The sequence below is a fragment of the Lissotriton vulgaris genome, chromosome 8 (assembly GCF_964263255.1).
Source record: "Lissotriton vulgaris chromosome 8, aLisVul1.2, whole genome shotgun sequence".
Classification (NCBI taxonomy): domain Eukaryota; kingdom Metazoa; phylum Chordata; class Amphibia; order Caudata; family Salamandridae; genus Lissotriton; species Lissotriton vulgaris.
In genome coordinates this window covers 855,628,479-855,645,617 of record NC_141696.1, presented here as the reverse complement: position 1 = coordinate 855,645,617, position 17,139 = coordinate 855,628,479, and positions in this window count along the sequence as shown.

Sequence of the window (17,139 nt, the reverse complement as noted above, 5' to 3'; positions counted from 1 at the left end):
CATTTGCTGCTGAGGAGTGCCCAGAAGAGGGCTCCGGTCTGAGGATAACTGTGTGTCACTGCATGTGGACATTGCTGCAGTCTGCGTCTGTGCTGTGGGGGGGAGCAGTCGCACCACACATGTTTGGCCGGCACAACCTTCTCTGACTGCGGGACAGCCAGGACGTGAGACCTACCGTCCCCCTTGAATAAGATTGTAATGAACATTGAGAGGCTTAGTGCTGTTACTGCCTACCAGACCGAGGGGGGAACACTGTACCTGTGTTAAAGCCCACAATAGGATGCTTTTAGATTACAAAGATAAACACTGTTGGACTCCAGGACTTCAGAGGCAAACAACCCCCGTACCCTGCTTGCTCCATGGGTTCCTGAATAGGGTCTGACAGTCAGGAATTCACAAAATCTAACAGTATGCACGTAATTGTAAATCAACCAAATCGTACATTTTCTTGCATATTCCTGCCAACCCCGCATACTCATGTGAAATTTACAGGGGTGGAATTTCAACTTTTAATATGCATGTCAAACATTTTTTTCCCAAGTCGTGTTTTCTCCCTGAAGAGAACATTTTCTGTATGGAATACCTCTCGCCTCAACAACACCTCAAAATATAGAAATGCTTCCTCACCACTTCCTCCATTAAAAACCATTATTTGTGCATTTCAAGTGTCATTTCCAAATGTTTTCAGTGTAAGAAACTGTCTGTAAAATGCTTATTAGTGCCTAAACACACATACAACTTTGTTGGTGAACTCTTAATTTTTCTTACCTATTGTTCTTTCCAGCCAGCAGTGTCAAAAGAACCTTTTCAAGTAGCACTTGCACACTGCCCCTGATTTGCCCATTTACAACAAATTCTGATTTGCTCCACAGGAGACTCATTTGAGGAAGTCTCTAACACTTTGATTTGTAACTTGTTTACCAGGGACCTATGGGGGTCCGCGAAGCCTACTCAGGGACTACGCGATTGCTTAGAAAACTAAATGATAAATAATATTATCAGATTGATAAAGTGTATATAAATGAAGAAGCAACATGTACAATTGACATTTTTAAAATGTTCTGTAAATATGTAGGAATTTGAAATTGGAGACAGGCAATTACATTAGTATCCTAAGATTGATTTGTGGGAGCAGTGCAAAAGCATCAAATAAAGTACAGTGTGGAGGATGAGTGGCCTCAATTGAATTTAGAAAATCTCCAATCTTCCTATGAATTTTGTTTTATATTTGCCTGTGAATTAAATAAAGTATGTCATCATTTGTGTATCTGTTTGACAAATGCTTGTTTCTGTATCTTGTGTGTGTTGTGTTTTGAGGTTTAAACAATCAAATGCTTATGTCAGGTCCCTGGCTTCCACTAATGACTCAGTGGACGTCCCCCAATTCCATTATTGAATAAGTGGGGGTCTTCAGAAGTCAAAAGGTTATGAACCACTGCTCTAGCAGATACTAGAAATTATTTTTGATGTTCCTCTCTTCAGAGTATGTCTTTCAACGTTAGTAACTATTGTCCCTATGTTCATGATATGACCTGCTTGTTGGGTGGTGGCAATTGGTCATTTGCTATGAGATACAGACCTTTTTAACTTGACCCCAATTTGGGAAGTTGTATACTGCTCCTTCCAGGTAAGTCCTTGCAGTTCTTAAAGACTGTAATGCAGTGCATATGTAGGCAGAAGAAGGCTCAATTCCCAATTTAAAAAAGCCAGGATTGGGAAAAAGAGTAAATACAAAAAATAGGGGGAACACAATCAAGATGAACAAACATTGGGAAAGCCAATATTCTGGAGTTGGACACTATTCTTTTTTAAACTGTTTGTTGGGGAGGCTGATGGGCCGTCGTCCTTCTGAAAAATAAAATTGACTAAAAGCAAAAAAATTTTTTAACAATAGTACTCCCTTGCAGCTAATGGAACTTTGTGGGTGGATGTGCTCCATGTGAAAGGGCAGAATGTGACTACTTTCAATGAAATTAACCAATGGCTAAAGTTGGTTGATCCACTGCCTCATGCTGTATGCGGTAGAGGAAGAAAAATATGAGTGACAAAATAACAGATCAATGCATGAACAGGGCTGGCTGAAAGCTCCTGTAAATACATTTATTATACATACACTTTTAGTAAAACCAGATCTGCCTAAAAATGACTGCAATCCCAAGTGGGAAAAGAGATTTGTTTTTGTGTCTATTCCACAACAGAGTAAGGAAAGAAAGATGGTGAAAGATGGCAATTTAGATCGAATGACTGTAACCCAGAGGGAGGAACTAAAGAGAACAAATTACACCAGAAGCGAGCTTGGTGAGGTTTTTCACATTATTGTTTAGTATGATATTTCACAATATTCCTTTGACATGTGACAGGTCATATTGATGGTCTTAGGGTGCAATATTAACCCCTTCCATGCTTATGACGAGCCCAGCTCGTCATGAGGCACAGTGAAGCTGTGCTCATGACGAGCTGGACTCGTCATAACGGCTGCAGCACCCCCACATGCAATTGATTCCCCACCTGTGCAGGAGAATCAATCAGTGGGCGGAGTCATGATGAGCCCAGCTCGTCATGAGCATAGCTCCACTGTGTCTCATGCTGAGCTGGGCTAGTCACAAGCACAGCGGATCCGCTCCCCCGCGCCGTGAGGGAATTAATCCTGCGGCGAAGGGGTTAACCTCTTCTTGTGACATGCACAAATTTCCACAATGTTCTTGACAACTGTGTTCTGTCCAATAGCATACTTGTCTTCAGAGAATATGTAGCAGGTTTTGATGGAGTTGGGGTTTCGGGGTATTTTCAAATTTCTAATGAGACTGAAATAACGGGGTGTTATTCCTCTGCTTCAGAGTATTTAGTGAGAAGGGTGAAGAGTTGTCATCACAGGTTTGTTGCTAGTTATAGTCATGAAGATAGTCCAGGCTTGCAGCAGAATCGACCAACACGTCCTTTACCCCAACATCAGCACTGCCATCCCAGACGGATACAAGATCCAGAGGAAATACCGCCCCAACCACCCAGGGGGGACCTCTCCATCGACCACAAGAGAACCCTCTGCCTCACCACCTCCAGTGAAACCTTCTCCTCCCCCAAACACCTGTACTTCCAGATCCAGACCACCCCCAAAGCCACACTCGGAGGAACCCTCACGTACAGACCCCCCGGGCCCCGAACACTCTTTGCCACCACCATCACCAACTTCATCGCACCCCACGCCATCGCCTCAACAAACTACATACTCATTGGAGACCTAAACTTCCACCTCGACAACCTCAGCAACCCCAACTCCACTATTCTTCTTGACAACCTCGGCAGCATCGGACTTAAACAACTCATCAACACACCGACCCACATATCAGGACACACCCTCCACCCCATCTTCGTTCCAATTTAGCCACACAACGCAGCCGTTACAGACTGACCACCAGTGCGTACACTTCACCATCAACAAACCCAAGGCACCTAAATCAGCCCCACGCCCACCAAGAAGGAACTGGAAAAAAGTTACCGACGAGCAACTTAACTCTCCCCTCACCCGAGACAACCACACCTGGGCACCCGATGTAAATAACACAGCCAGAGAACTCCACACCTGGATCTCCAACTGTGCAAAAGAGCTCGCACGCTGTGCAACCCCGACAGACAACACCCCAGAAAAGCCACCTGGTTCACCACCGCTCTCCAAGAAGCCAGACGCACCTGCAGACATCTGGAGAAGATCTGGAGAAACACCAAGACAACCGAAAACCACACCACCTACAAGGATGCCATGACGGACTACCCCCAGAAACACCAGCCAGCCCACCATCTCCTACTGGACACTGATCATGGCCGAAGACACTGTCTCGACCATGAAAAGCATCCACTCGGGCCCCCCCACCGACCCCTTCCCCTCTCACATCTAGAACAGAGCCACGGCCGCCATAACACCCGAACTACAACACACCATCAACATCACCTTCAAAACAGGCACCTTCCAAGATGACTGGAAGTACGCAGAAGTCAGACCCCTGCTCAAGAAGGCCACAGCTGACCCCACCGACCTCAAAAACTATCGGCACATCTCGCTCCTCCCCTTCACAGCCAAAGCTGCAGAGAAAACAGTCAACAGGAAACTGACACGATTCATTGAAGAGAACGCCGTCCTCAACCCGTCCCAATCTGGATTCCGAAGCAAACACAGCTCAGAGACTGCCCTACTTGCCTTTACAGATGACATCCGCACCCTCCTGGACCAAGGTCACTCTGCAGTCCTCATCCTACTCGACCTATCAGCGGCCTTCGACACCGTCTCCCACCGCACACTAGTCGCCAGACTGCGCAACGCAGGCATACACGGAACACCCCTGGACTGGATCAGATCCTTTTCCACCGGAAAAAAACAAAGGATCAGAGTCCCACCCATCCTCTTCGACCCCACAAAAATCGCCTGCGGAGTCCCACAGAGTTCATCACTGAGCCCCACCCTCTTCAACATCTACAAGGCCCCCCTCGCAGCCATTGTCTGACAACACAGCCTCAACATCGTATCCTACACCGATGACACCCAGCTCATCCTCTCCCTCACCAAAGACCCCCCCCCCCACTGCCAAACTCAACTTCCAGAAAGGAATTCAAGACGTCGCAGTCTGGATGACGAACAGCTACCTGAAGCCTTACGCCGAGAAAACAGAAGTCCTTGTCCTCGGTACCCCCCATTCTGCATGAAACAGCACCTGGTTGCTGACTGCCCTCGGAAGCCCTCCCACCCCCTCAGACCATGCCAAGAACCTGGGCATCATACTCGACTCATCACTCACCATGAACCAACAGGTCAGCACCGTCACCTCCAGCTGCTTCAACACCCTTGGCTTAGAGTGTGGCTAAGAAGTCTAATTCTGGTAGGCTTAACTCTGCTTTGGAGGAATCTAATGCTATTCTATCCAGGTTTATTTTTATTTGATGTCCCAAGATGGTGGACTAAGCCCTACAAATGTATATTAAGAGATGCTCTCAAGATTGCATTTTGTAAGTGCTGAATTTTGCTCTAATTGTCTTTAAGTGTTCATGCTGATATTGCAGGTCCACAATCAAATATTACACCAATAGTTATGCTGTCTTTCTTAGATAATAGATTTTGCCTTTTGCATAGCAGTTACGAGTGGTAATTCAAGGAATGCATAATCTGATTGATTTGGCTGTCCGTTAAGAGCCATTCATCAGGTGGACTCTTAAGGACTTCCCCTTATCCTTGACTTCCATCTCCTTTGAACCAACCCAGGCAGAACTACAATTATTACCTCAGTTTCTCAGCTAATGATCAGTACTGACTTCTGTTAATTTAGTCACAGGGCCTGATTATGATCTTGGCGGATGGGATACTCCATCACAAACGTGATGGATAGCCTGACCGCTATGTTACAAGTACCGTAGGATACACTGGAATTGTAATGTGGCGGATGGGTGATCCGAGACATTTGTGACAGAGTATTCTATCTGCCAAGATCGTAATTAGGCCCTTACTATCAGTTAGACTTTGCATGTTCTCCTCCATCCATTACTTAACAGCTTGAAGTACTTTCATAGACATTCAGACACAAGGAGGTTTAGTTGGGTGTTCTGAGGATAGTTCTGAAAACTCACTCCTCGAATTAGACATCAACTTATTTAGTGGCTGACTATAGATATTAAAAAAGATGGGGACAAACATGAGCCTTGCGGGACCCCACTGTTGTTGAGTCAAATATTTAATGATCTATCATTACTCAAGATATCCTCCACATACGAAAGGAACTCGGCCTTATCACCCCTGTTATCCCGCTCAATATCTCCATCAATTTAGAGTGGTTAAGAGTGTCAATGGTGGCAGAGAGGTCCTGAGGCAACAGAAGTTCTGGATACTCTGAATCCACAATATTAAGAATGCAATCTGAACATCTGTCAATGATGATTCAGTATCTGAATGTGGTTTGCAGCACAACTCGATGTATCCAAGAATGTTGTTCGTCTCCTCTAATTGGTGAAGTAATATTAAAAATCAAATAATATTTAACAGGACTAAGAGCCTCCAAACCATTTATTTTTAGGACAATGGTGAGTCAAATTTACTTAAGCTTGTCTGGGATGAAGCTAACTTCAAAAGAGCAATTCATTATATCCTGCATATAAAGGAGCAGGACTTAATGGCACTCCTAACTTTTCCTGGAGAGGCATGGATACTTGGACAGCCATTCGGCTTAGTGGATATGATAATTGTTGTTGTTAAACCTGTCAGCCTTAGGAAGGACTTCTCCCAAACGTGTTGCCGACTCCCCTCCTGTTCTTGTTGAAATTTGCCTTTTTGGCTTTAGGACTCTGGGCACCTTAGCACTGCTAGCCAGTGCTAAGTGCTAAGTGCCTGTGCTCGCTCCTTAAAGCATCGTACAATTGGCCTACATCTGATTGGCACATTTAATTTACTTATAGTAGAAGAAAAGTTGTGCAACAGAACCCAGGGCCTGTAAATTAAATGGTTCCAGTGGGCCTGCAACACTTATTGTGCCAATTACTTAAGTAGCCCTTTAAAACACTGTACTGCCACTTCAGACTATATGCAGTTTTCAACTTCCAATTTGACCTGGCAAAATAAACCTTTTTGCCAGTCCTAAACATTCCTTTTTAATATGTATGAGTCATCCCTAAGGCTGGTCCTAGACAGCCCATAGAGCAAGGTGTAGTGTATTTAAAACGTTGGACATGTACGTTTACATTTTACATATCCTGGTAGTGAAAAACTCCTACATTTGTTTTTCAATACACTGAGTCATACCTCACCAATAGGATACCATTGGATTGCCTTATTACATTTAATAAGTGACAACATTTGTTTGGGCACAGGTAGAAAGGTCATGTTTGGTATCTAAATAATTATAGTTTAAAATCCTCTTTAATGGTAAAGTCAGATTTTAAGTAACAGTTCCAAAAATGCCACTTTTAGAAAGTTGGCCTTTTCTTATCCTAACCTCTTGGCGCCTGCAGCCTGTGTCCTAGGTCACATGACTGTGATTAGAGTGGATGTTGTCCTTTGTTTATTATTCCCAGACAATGAGACAAAGCGGGACTACATGCTGACAGGGTGGGACAGCCTGCTAGTATGGGAGGGTTAGAGATATTCCCTGCCCCACTTAAATTCCAAAGCGCTGCCTCAGCACACTCACATAGAACTTTACACTAGTCTTTTGTCACCCTAGACCTGTTGAAGCCTGGAAAGGGAGGAAGGACATTTCAGAACCATTTGTGGGGAAAAACTCTAGATATTTTAGGTATAAAAATGTTACACTCAGACTCACTGTTCAGTTCACTCCTGGACCTGCGTAGGACACTCAGCAAAGCCTGCCGTGCAATATCTGAGGACTGCCCTCCTGCTTGAAGCCTGATTTGAACCCTTGGGGGATGGCCCTGATGCTGGAGGACTGCCTTGCTGCTTAAAACCTGGACTACCAGAGTGACTCCAAGGGCTAGTTGGCTGGCCTCCTGTTGTGAGCTACAGGAAGACAAAAAGCCCGACCAACATGAACCCTACACCTGGACCCTGCCTAAAGAGAGTTCTCCCCTCCAAGTCCTGCCCAACCAGTCCTGGCCCATTGGGAGTGAAGCTAAAGGTGCCCAAACAGCCGAAATCCAAAACTTGGAACTTAAAATATTTTCAACCAAAAACTGCTCTGAGAACAAACAGGAGACCGGGACCTGCCTGCTCACCAATTCGCCCAAGGTGCATCGCACATCAGTATGATTTTTCAGTAGCTCCTGCTATGCTTTTCTCCAGAGCAGAACATCCTATTCAGTGGCTCCTCGTAGAAGGGGTATCCAGCCTCATGGAGCCCTCATCGACCACAGCTTACAGCTTCTTCCTGCTGGAGATTTCAACTTTCAAAGAAGTGACAAAGTCCCAACATAGGAATCTTCACTGTGACTTTATCCAGAGGCTTACTGTCCTGATTACAAGTAAAGGTACCATTTATAGAGCCTGGTAAATAACAATACCCTGGGGTTTGTTATTTATTGGGTGAGATAAATAGCACCTATTATGAGTTATTGGGGAATAACATACACATTTTGGTGTTTAACACACCAAAATCTGCATGGTACGGTAAATACCGTTCATATTTTCTCTGTTAAATTTCGGCATGTTTGAACTGCCAAAATGTAACGAATGTTGGGTTATTTAATGCATCTGTTAATTATTGGATGTGTTAAAGAAAACCAAACTCGTAATTAGGGGTTTATGCACGAGGTGGAATTAGCCACTCCATTTGTTATCAGGGCCTTTGTCCAATGATAAGCCAAGACCGGGCCCAATCCTCTTCATGTATCCGAACCGCACTCCATCTCAGTCTACTATAATTTTCGGCTTTGCCCCAGTCTAGCGCAATTAAAAGCCTAAATTGGTTTGAATTTTTTCTTGTGTTATGCTTCAACTTTATTACTGTTTATGCTTATTACTGTTTAAGTGCTGCATAAGAATGAACACCTTTCCTTTACGTTAATCGTGACTGCTTCTGTGACATGTACCAGCGGGTTAAGTACAGCTTAATTGCATTTCAGCCTGGCAGACAGTCAGCAAAATGTATTCCCGTTTCAATCACAATTGACATAAAACCAGGAGGACGGGACACATGTCATAGTTTCACTAATATTTATGTAAATGATTTCCACTAGATTCATTGTGTGTTAAATTATCTTGTGGAACTATCCCAAATATCGGAAACTGCAGTGTCAGTGGCCAGAACACTTCTATTAAGACATTGTAAATCAAAAAAAGGTCATTTAAATGGTCAAATGATACTAACATTTGAACATTTTAACATTTGGTCAGTTGATACCAACATATACATTTATTTTCTTATAAACACATTAAAAATCAGTTTCCCCCCTTTTATCTTGGGACGGATCCATTCCCTCCTAATTAAACATCGAAAATGGGGCTGCATCAAGATACTATTCTCTGCTTATGCAAAGCGACAGAAGGAAGATTTATAGAAGATTTATCATTTATAAAGAAACAGTTCTACCTGCGTATCAGGTCCTAAGCCGGTAACTTTGAGAGTGAATGTTTGATGTCCATGAATTGTAGCTCCGAAGCAGAAGAGCAATCACCCCCTGCATGTTTGCATTCTGTGCTGTGTCTGGAACACGTTATTAGGCTGAGCTCCCGAGTTAGCATACCCACAGGAGTCACTGCTGTGTCTGACAAAATGAATGTGAATCTTCCATCTGTGTCTGTGCACCCGGGGCAGAACAGAACCATGATACAACCCACAAGGGTCTGTATAATGGGTTTTGATATTTTTCTGAGTTAGAGTTTGATTTACAGACCCTACAGCTTGAAAACAGTGAGCAGGGTTTGCCTATTTCTGTTTCCCAGCTGTGTTGTATAAAGTAATACACAAATGTACTTTAAACACAGCAGGCATTCGACTCTGCGCTGAGCCGACGACACCCAGCATGGTATGGCCCATGGTGCCCAAATCCATAGTTTTTGTACAAAACTTTACAAAATATCTCCTCTATTGCGAATACAAGGAATGCAATTAGTCTTTGTAGACATACCCCAAAGGTTATAGTGAGTTTTGATCATACATTCCATTGTATTACTGCTGATAAATGCAAAGGAAGGCCTTGAAAACCACATCCAGGAGTGTTGGGGTATGTTCTCAAGTGCCTGCATCCTTATGTGGTTGCTATTGTACATGGTAAGTGATTATAAGGTTTAATAAAGTTTCCAGAAAAGTAAATACAACCCTGTATCTCTACATGGTAAGACGAAAGGATTATCCGAAGGGGTGTGTATGTTATGTAATGCATTTTACCTTTGCCATGCCCTGTCTGGGGTTGCTTGTGTTCCCATCTAAGGGGTTCTAGTCTAGAAGCTCAGGTTTGACTGGAGGTCGGCCAAGAGCCAATCTGCATCTGGCTGGTCTCAATACAAAGTGGCAGAGTAAACCAAAACAATTTACCCGAGTAATTACAGGGGCCGAGATCAATTCAAGGATTGCATTCGTCACTTTTTTTGCTTTTTCTTAGACATATGTGTACCACATAGAAAGATATACAGACAACCTCTTCCAGTGCTGAAAAGTTCAGAAATCATATCTAGGCTTTCCTGTTTTCAGTTTCTATGTATTGGAATTTCCGGTGGGGTTCTTTTAGTGTTTTCCAATATTTTCCCAAAACTGCAAAATTTTGTGGTTAATTTTGCTCTTTACAAAATCATATAATTGTGTTTTTCTGGGGATTATAAAGACATTTGCCTCTATTTCCTTCCTTTACATTTTTGTCAATTATTTCTCCTGTCATTATCTCCCTTATTTGAACTCTTTCTTGAATTTGCTTTTCCAAGTAACTTTTTATTATTTCACCTCACTAGCTGCCTAATGTCCCAGTAGTCAAATTCATTGCCAGTAGTCCAGTTCTGCCCCATGTCAAGCATGTGCATGGATGGAGGTATGTTGCACCTCATTAGGGCTAGATGTTGCCGATAAAAGGCTAATGATGTTTAAGAAACAAACCTTCTTGCTGCTCTGTTGTTCAAATAAATGGAAAAGATCTGCTGAATTAAGAATTTCTAGTTTATATATATATATATATATATATATATATATATATATATATATATATATATATATATATATAATCGTATATATATCGTGATGATATATATATATATATATATATATATATATATATATATATATATATATATCATCACGAATAGTTGCTGTTCAATAAATGCTGAACTGCTTGTGGTGAACTATTATGCCTCTGATGAAATGCGGTCAACGCATGAAACGCGTCAGGCAGCTTGAAACTTCTGGCTAAGACTCCCTTCCAGCGCTTTGCAGCTTCTTTCAATAAACGTGAGTTTACCTACCTGCGTGTGGCTTTTCTAAATGGGCAAACTATTCGTGATGAAGTGTTACGGCCGGTCCCGGTCGGAGAAAAGCCCTGCCATAACTGTGTGGACCTGTGCATTGATCACATGATGCAGCACATCGAGGGCAGGAAGGTCTAGTTGGGAAGTCGTATTGTGCAGGCGCTTTACTGGGGAAGCTTTCCAGACCCACTTGGTTTTAAAATTTTGTAATTTGTTTTCACGACGAGCAAGCCACTCACTGGAGAAATACTTGATGAACTACCAGGACCAGGAGGCTCGGCCTGAGCCAACGCCCACCAGGGCACGTGGTTGCTGTTCAATAAATGCTGAACTGCTTGTGGTGAACTATTATGCCTCTGATGAAATGCGGTCAACGCATGAAACGCGTCAGGCAGCTTGAAACTTCTGGCTAAGACTCCCTTCCAGCGCTTTGCAGCTTCTTTCAATAAACGTGAGTTTACCTACCTGCGTGTGGCTTTTCTAAATGGGCAAACTATTCGTGATATATATATATATATATATCAGTGCCTACGTTCGCCGTTTCTCTTGCTTCTTACAAACCCCTTATCAATCACCACAATGTTCACTTCTAACATGCAGTACACATGGAGGAAGGAGAGACAAGCCGTGGCTCAGTACAATTATTTAAAAGCAGCAACGAAACACCCGCGCGTTTCGAAGCCTTCGCTTTTGTTCACTGGGAATATATATATATATATATATATATATATATATATATATATATATATATATATATATATATATATATATTACCTACTGGCGATAGCCAGTAGGTATATATAGTTAGAATTTTTTCTCTATGGGACTTTTGAAAATTCTATGTCTAATAACTTTGACGTTTGTGGACGGAATCGGCTGAAATTTTCAGGAAAATGGCACATTTTGTTTCTGGGCAGCCCCTAAAAATTTGGGGGGGTTTCGTCAAGGGGGGGCCGAGAAAAAAGGGGGGTCCCAAAACGCGTTTTTCCCATGTTAATTTCCATAGGGCGGTTGGACTCACTTTTAGCTCGAACGGCTGAATGGATTTGCACGAAACTTGGCAAAATTGTAGGGACTGTTAGCCCGATGTGCCTTTGCTAGGTCTCAATATATGTGCTCCAGTAGTTTTTGAGAAATTAACGTTCAAACCAAGATATATATCTGTAACAGCGCTCTGGGCAGCGATCCGGTCCGCTTACTTTTCGCTTATCGGAACTTTGCGCGCAGAAAGCTGATTGGCTCTCCGGTGTCTGTCAACATTCTAAACAGTCCGGAGCGGACGCCATCTTGTCTCTCGGTAGGATCGAGAGAGAAGAAGAGGTGGAAAACGAAAGGGGAATTTAATGAAAGGGGGCAAGGTATCCCCCTCTTGACCCCCTAGGAATGTTGTTGGGGTTATTAAAGGGTCCCTTGGGGAAAATAAAAAAAAAATGATTTTTCACGGTAGAAGCGCGGCCGCGAACTGGTAGCGAAACGGGAATTCGCCATTTTGTGCTTCGTTAATTAAATTACTAGTTATAAGTGGGTGCGGGAGACGTATCCTAATCCCCTATGTTTTCTGAGGGTGGCTGAGGAGGCTGATATATGTTGATACATCTCTTCCAGCGGCTGTGCGTGAGTTTTTTTTTTTTTTGCTGCGTGACAGTCCGGAGCGGCCGCCATCTTGTCTCTCGGTAGGATCGAGAGAGAAGAAAAGGTGAAAAACTAAGGGGGAATTTAATGAAAGGGGGCAAGGTATCCCCCTCTTGACCCCCTAGGAATGTTGTTGGGGTTATTAAAGGGTCCCGTGGGGAAAATAAAAAAAAAATGATTTTTCACGGTAGAAGCGCTTCACGGGCCGCGAACTGGGCCGCAAACTGGTAGCGAAACGGGAATTCGCCATTTTGTGCTTCGTTAATTAAAGTACTAGGTATAAGGGGGTGAGGGAGACGTATCCTAATCCCCTATGTTTCCTGAGGGTGGCTGAGGAGGCTGATATATGTTGATACATCTCTTCCAGCGGCTGCGCCATCTTGCCTTTTTTCGAATGCCACAATTTTGTCGTGCACGGCAGCCATTTTAGATGCCAGGCTGGTCCCAGGCTATCACCTAACCCTGCGGATGTAGTTTATGGCCCCAGCTGTAGAGAATTCAGACATGCCAATCCTCCTGATTCAGGCGTGTGACTACTGATTTCAGTGCTAGTCTCCCGCCTCCCGATTTCTGCAAGCAAAAACCCGGGGGCATATTACGAACAACTAGCGATAATTTTTGTCTCTAACTTGATAAGAGAAAAAATTATCGCCGCACATCGGCGATTTTTATCGCAGATAAACCTTGCTATTATCGCAGAAAAGTCAGCGATATTCATGTATTATCGACCTAATGCTCTTAGCCATGTTATCCACCTCCCATTGGATAACATGGCTAAGAACTGCTCAGGGCAGGTGTTAGATTTTGGAGATATTCGCGCTTAGCGCGAATATCTCCAAAAGTTGGTAATAGAAGGTAGCGATGTTAGGGACTGTTTCCAGTCGCTAACATCTTGGCACGCCACTTTGCATGTCATTAGTGATAAGTATCACTGACATGCAAAGCGGGGCCCAAGATGGTCGCTATCTCCTTTTAGCTGTCACTAACTGGTGTTAGCGACAGCTTGGTAATAGGGAAATAATTTTATCTCCGCTTTCATGGCTTTTAAAGCCAAAAAAGCGGAGATAAACCCCCTTGATAATATGCCCCACGATTCCTTGGGGTTTCAGCTGACAGGGCTTGGTATTGTGTTACATGGTAATTTTTCCATGAAACGTCAGAGGGTCGATGCAGGGGTTCTAGAAGAGGTGATAAACCATTTAAGCCTCATGAACAAGCGCATGGTCTTTTAAAGATTTGTGAAGTACTCGGGGCGGCGGTGTGTGTGTGCCCTCTTTCAGGAGCGGGCGGGGGGGCACTGCCAGCAACTTGCCAGGTCAGGTAGTGTTCAACACGTGCATCACCCTTTCTCTGCCTGCTATTGCGCTCCATGCTTCGGAAAGGTAAGAAAAAGAACGTGCATTTGAGTTTGAAATGTCCGATCCTGCAGCAGCACACTTCCAAAGCCCACACATGACAATAACCCGATTCAAGGCCCCATTCACCCGTTTTTAAAAAAATAGATAACACTCCAACAAAGTAAGGTTATAAAACTTTATTAACTACTAACTTTAACGAACGGAACAAAAACTAAAAACATTTAAACATTTCTCAACACAAAAAGCAACAATGGTTAGAAGCTGTCTTTTGTGCGAATAGTCCCAAGGCAGCACAACGTGCAGAGTTCTGGACGGCACCCAGGTGATGTCGCCTGGGTGCCGCACTGGTTTAGGGATCCTACAATGCTGCTCCGAAAATTGGCGTGGGGCGTCCCGGGTGGGGCGGGGGGAGGCCTCGTCAGTAGCGGTCTGTTGTGCGAATAGTCTCAAGGCAGCACAACGTGCAGAGTTCTGGACGGCACCCAGGTGATGTCGCCTGGGTGCCGCACTGGTTTAGGGATCCTACAATGCAGCACAGAAAAACAGCGTGGGGCGTCCCGGGTGGTGCGGGGGGAGGCCTCGTCAGTAGCGGTCTGTGTCCAGTGTCACATGGCTGACACAACATGTACGACAGGCACCCAGGTGATGTCCAGTAAACTGCCGCACTGGTTTTGGTATCCTACAATGCTGCTCCGAAAATTGGCGTGCGGCGGCCCGGGGGGGGGGCGTGGGGGAGCCGGCGTGAACGGGCCTCCCCAGGTGGCGGCCATCTAGCTGAGTTGCGCTCGCTCTTGCGGCCACAGCGTCTCGCTCACCATGTTGTTGAGTTGCTCCCACTCTTGCAGTGCAGCGATAGGCGGCTGCCACATGGCTCTTAAAATGGCGGACAGCTCCTCGGTTTTAGGCCTGGTCCACTGAAATGGCCCTGGGACACTTTGGAACTCGGACGCTTGCCTGCTAGGGCTTGGGCTCCATTCTCGAAAAGCGTCCCCTCAGCCGTGAAGATTGTATAAAAGTCTTGGGGGCCCCCGACTCCCGCAGGCTTCCGGTGGGGAGCGGCTGCCATGATTGCTCGCGGAATGACCACGACGGAGCCACGAGATGGTGGTGCTCTCATGCTGACGCCAGCTTCAGTCTGAATGATCCAGAAACAAGGTGGGGCTTTCATCGTTTGGGAAAAAAAAATGTTCTAAACCAATGAAAAGTGTTATTTTTAGGTCATATGACCAAGCCTTCCATCTTTAGGAAACCAAAAGTAAAATGAACCAATGAAAAGTTTTATAAACAAGTCACATGACCTGTTATGCGGCATAGGGCTACAAAAAGCGTAGAAAATCCGTTGGCACGTGAGGCGGCGTCAGTAGCGGACCGATGTGCGAATAGGCCGAAGGCAGCACAACGGGCCGAGATCCGGATGGTACCGAGGTGGTGTCCAGCAAATTGCCGCACTGGTGTGGCCATCCTACAATGCTGCGCCGAAAGACGGCGTGTCCAGCTGAGTTGCGGTCACTGTTGCGGTACAGTGACTCGAACGCGCCGAGATCCGGATGGCACCGAGGTGGTGTCCAGCAAATTGCCGCACTGGTGTGGCCATCCTACAATGCTGCGCCGAAAGACGGCGTGTCCAGCTGAATTGCGGTCACTGTTGCGGTACAGTGACTCGAACGCGCCGAGATCCGGATGGCACCGAGGTGGTGTCCAGCAAATTGCCGCACTGGTGTGGCCATCCTACAATGCTGCGCCGAAAGACGGCGTGTCCAGCTGAATTGCGGTCACTGTTGCGGTACAGTGACTCCAATGCGCCGAGATCCGGATGGCACCGAGGTGGTGTCCAGCAAATTGCCGCACTGGTGTGGCCATCCTACAATGCTGCGCCGAAAGACGGCGTGTCCAGCTGAGTTGCGGTCACTGTTGCGGTACAGTGAGTCGAACGCGCCAAGATCTGGATGGCCCCGATGTTGTGTCCAGCAAGTTGCCGCACTGGTGTGGCCATCCTACAATGCTGCGCCGAAAGTCGGCGTGGGGTGCCCCGTTGGCTTATGAGGTGATGTCAGTAGTGGACCGATGTGTGAATAGGTCGGAACCAGCACAAGGCACCAAGATCCGAATGGCAAGTCCTGGATGTTGAGTGCCTCAGTTGAGAGTTCTGAGCAGTGCTTGTAAGACTGTCTGAAGCTTATTTGCACCTGCTGCAGCTTCACTAGGTCCGGCGGAACTTTTTTCCTTTTCCTTTCTGCTTCTTTTCCTACAATGCGTTTCATCTGAAGACACGACCAGGTCCCTGAATGTGTGCAGGGGGACGCTATTGATTGAATGAAAATGGCGGCTTGACACAAAGCTGACTCAAGCGTTACTGTTGGTGCTATACAGACAAAAATTGGTTTTCAGTTTGTACATTCTTCAGGTTTTTTTTTTCCATCCAAGTCTGATTGAGAGTTTGTAGAAAAATGGCTTCAGATTTTCCACATACTACTCTTCAACATTCTTCCTAAATGTAACAATGTGAAACTCACTAGGAGAACGGCTGTTTCTGTTTCCTTTCAAAATGCTGCCACCAATATTTTCTGAATGGAAGACACCATCTTGTAGCATAAAGGGCCGAAAGGGGTTCTGGTCTGGCCGATGGTTGGTGGAGACATTTTGACTATATCTTGGACCTGCCCGGCCTCGCCCAAAATGGCGCCGGTATAAATGGGACTCGTAACTCCTTGCCCGCAAATGTATATCTAGAAAATGTTATTGTAAGTGGCTCCGTCGTATTTTAATTACAAAATGTACGTCCACCGATTCCGCAACTGTTAGACACCTTTGTTCTTGTCACCTAATGGCCCGCTCGTTACGTTCTTCTACAGTGTAAATGTCTCCTCATCATATACGATTTCAGTTTGCTCCGTGGCCGGCCCACGTGGTTATAGGCCCGTATTTGTATACTGACATTTTCACAATAAAGGTTTTTAAAACAAAACACGGTAGTAGTATTTACATTTGTAAAGTTTTTACTTTTAGTGACTGTTTTCGAATCAGTAAAAGGCAAGTGAAATAAAGCAGTCCAATTACATGACGGATAAAAGGTATAATATGTAGGAACGCAGTAAAGATAAATGGTCAAGGGCAGTTGTGTTTTTCATGTCTGCAACATAAAGTGATCGATAAGAATCTGATAATCAGGCGTATCGGCGACTAAGACAGCAGGCCGAATCTCTTTTACTCAACGGCTCCGTCATGGAAGGAAGAAACGCCCTTTTTCTCGAAAAAGGAATATATTTTACT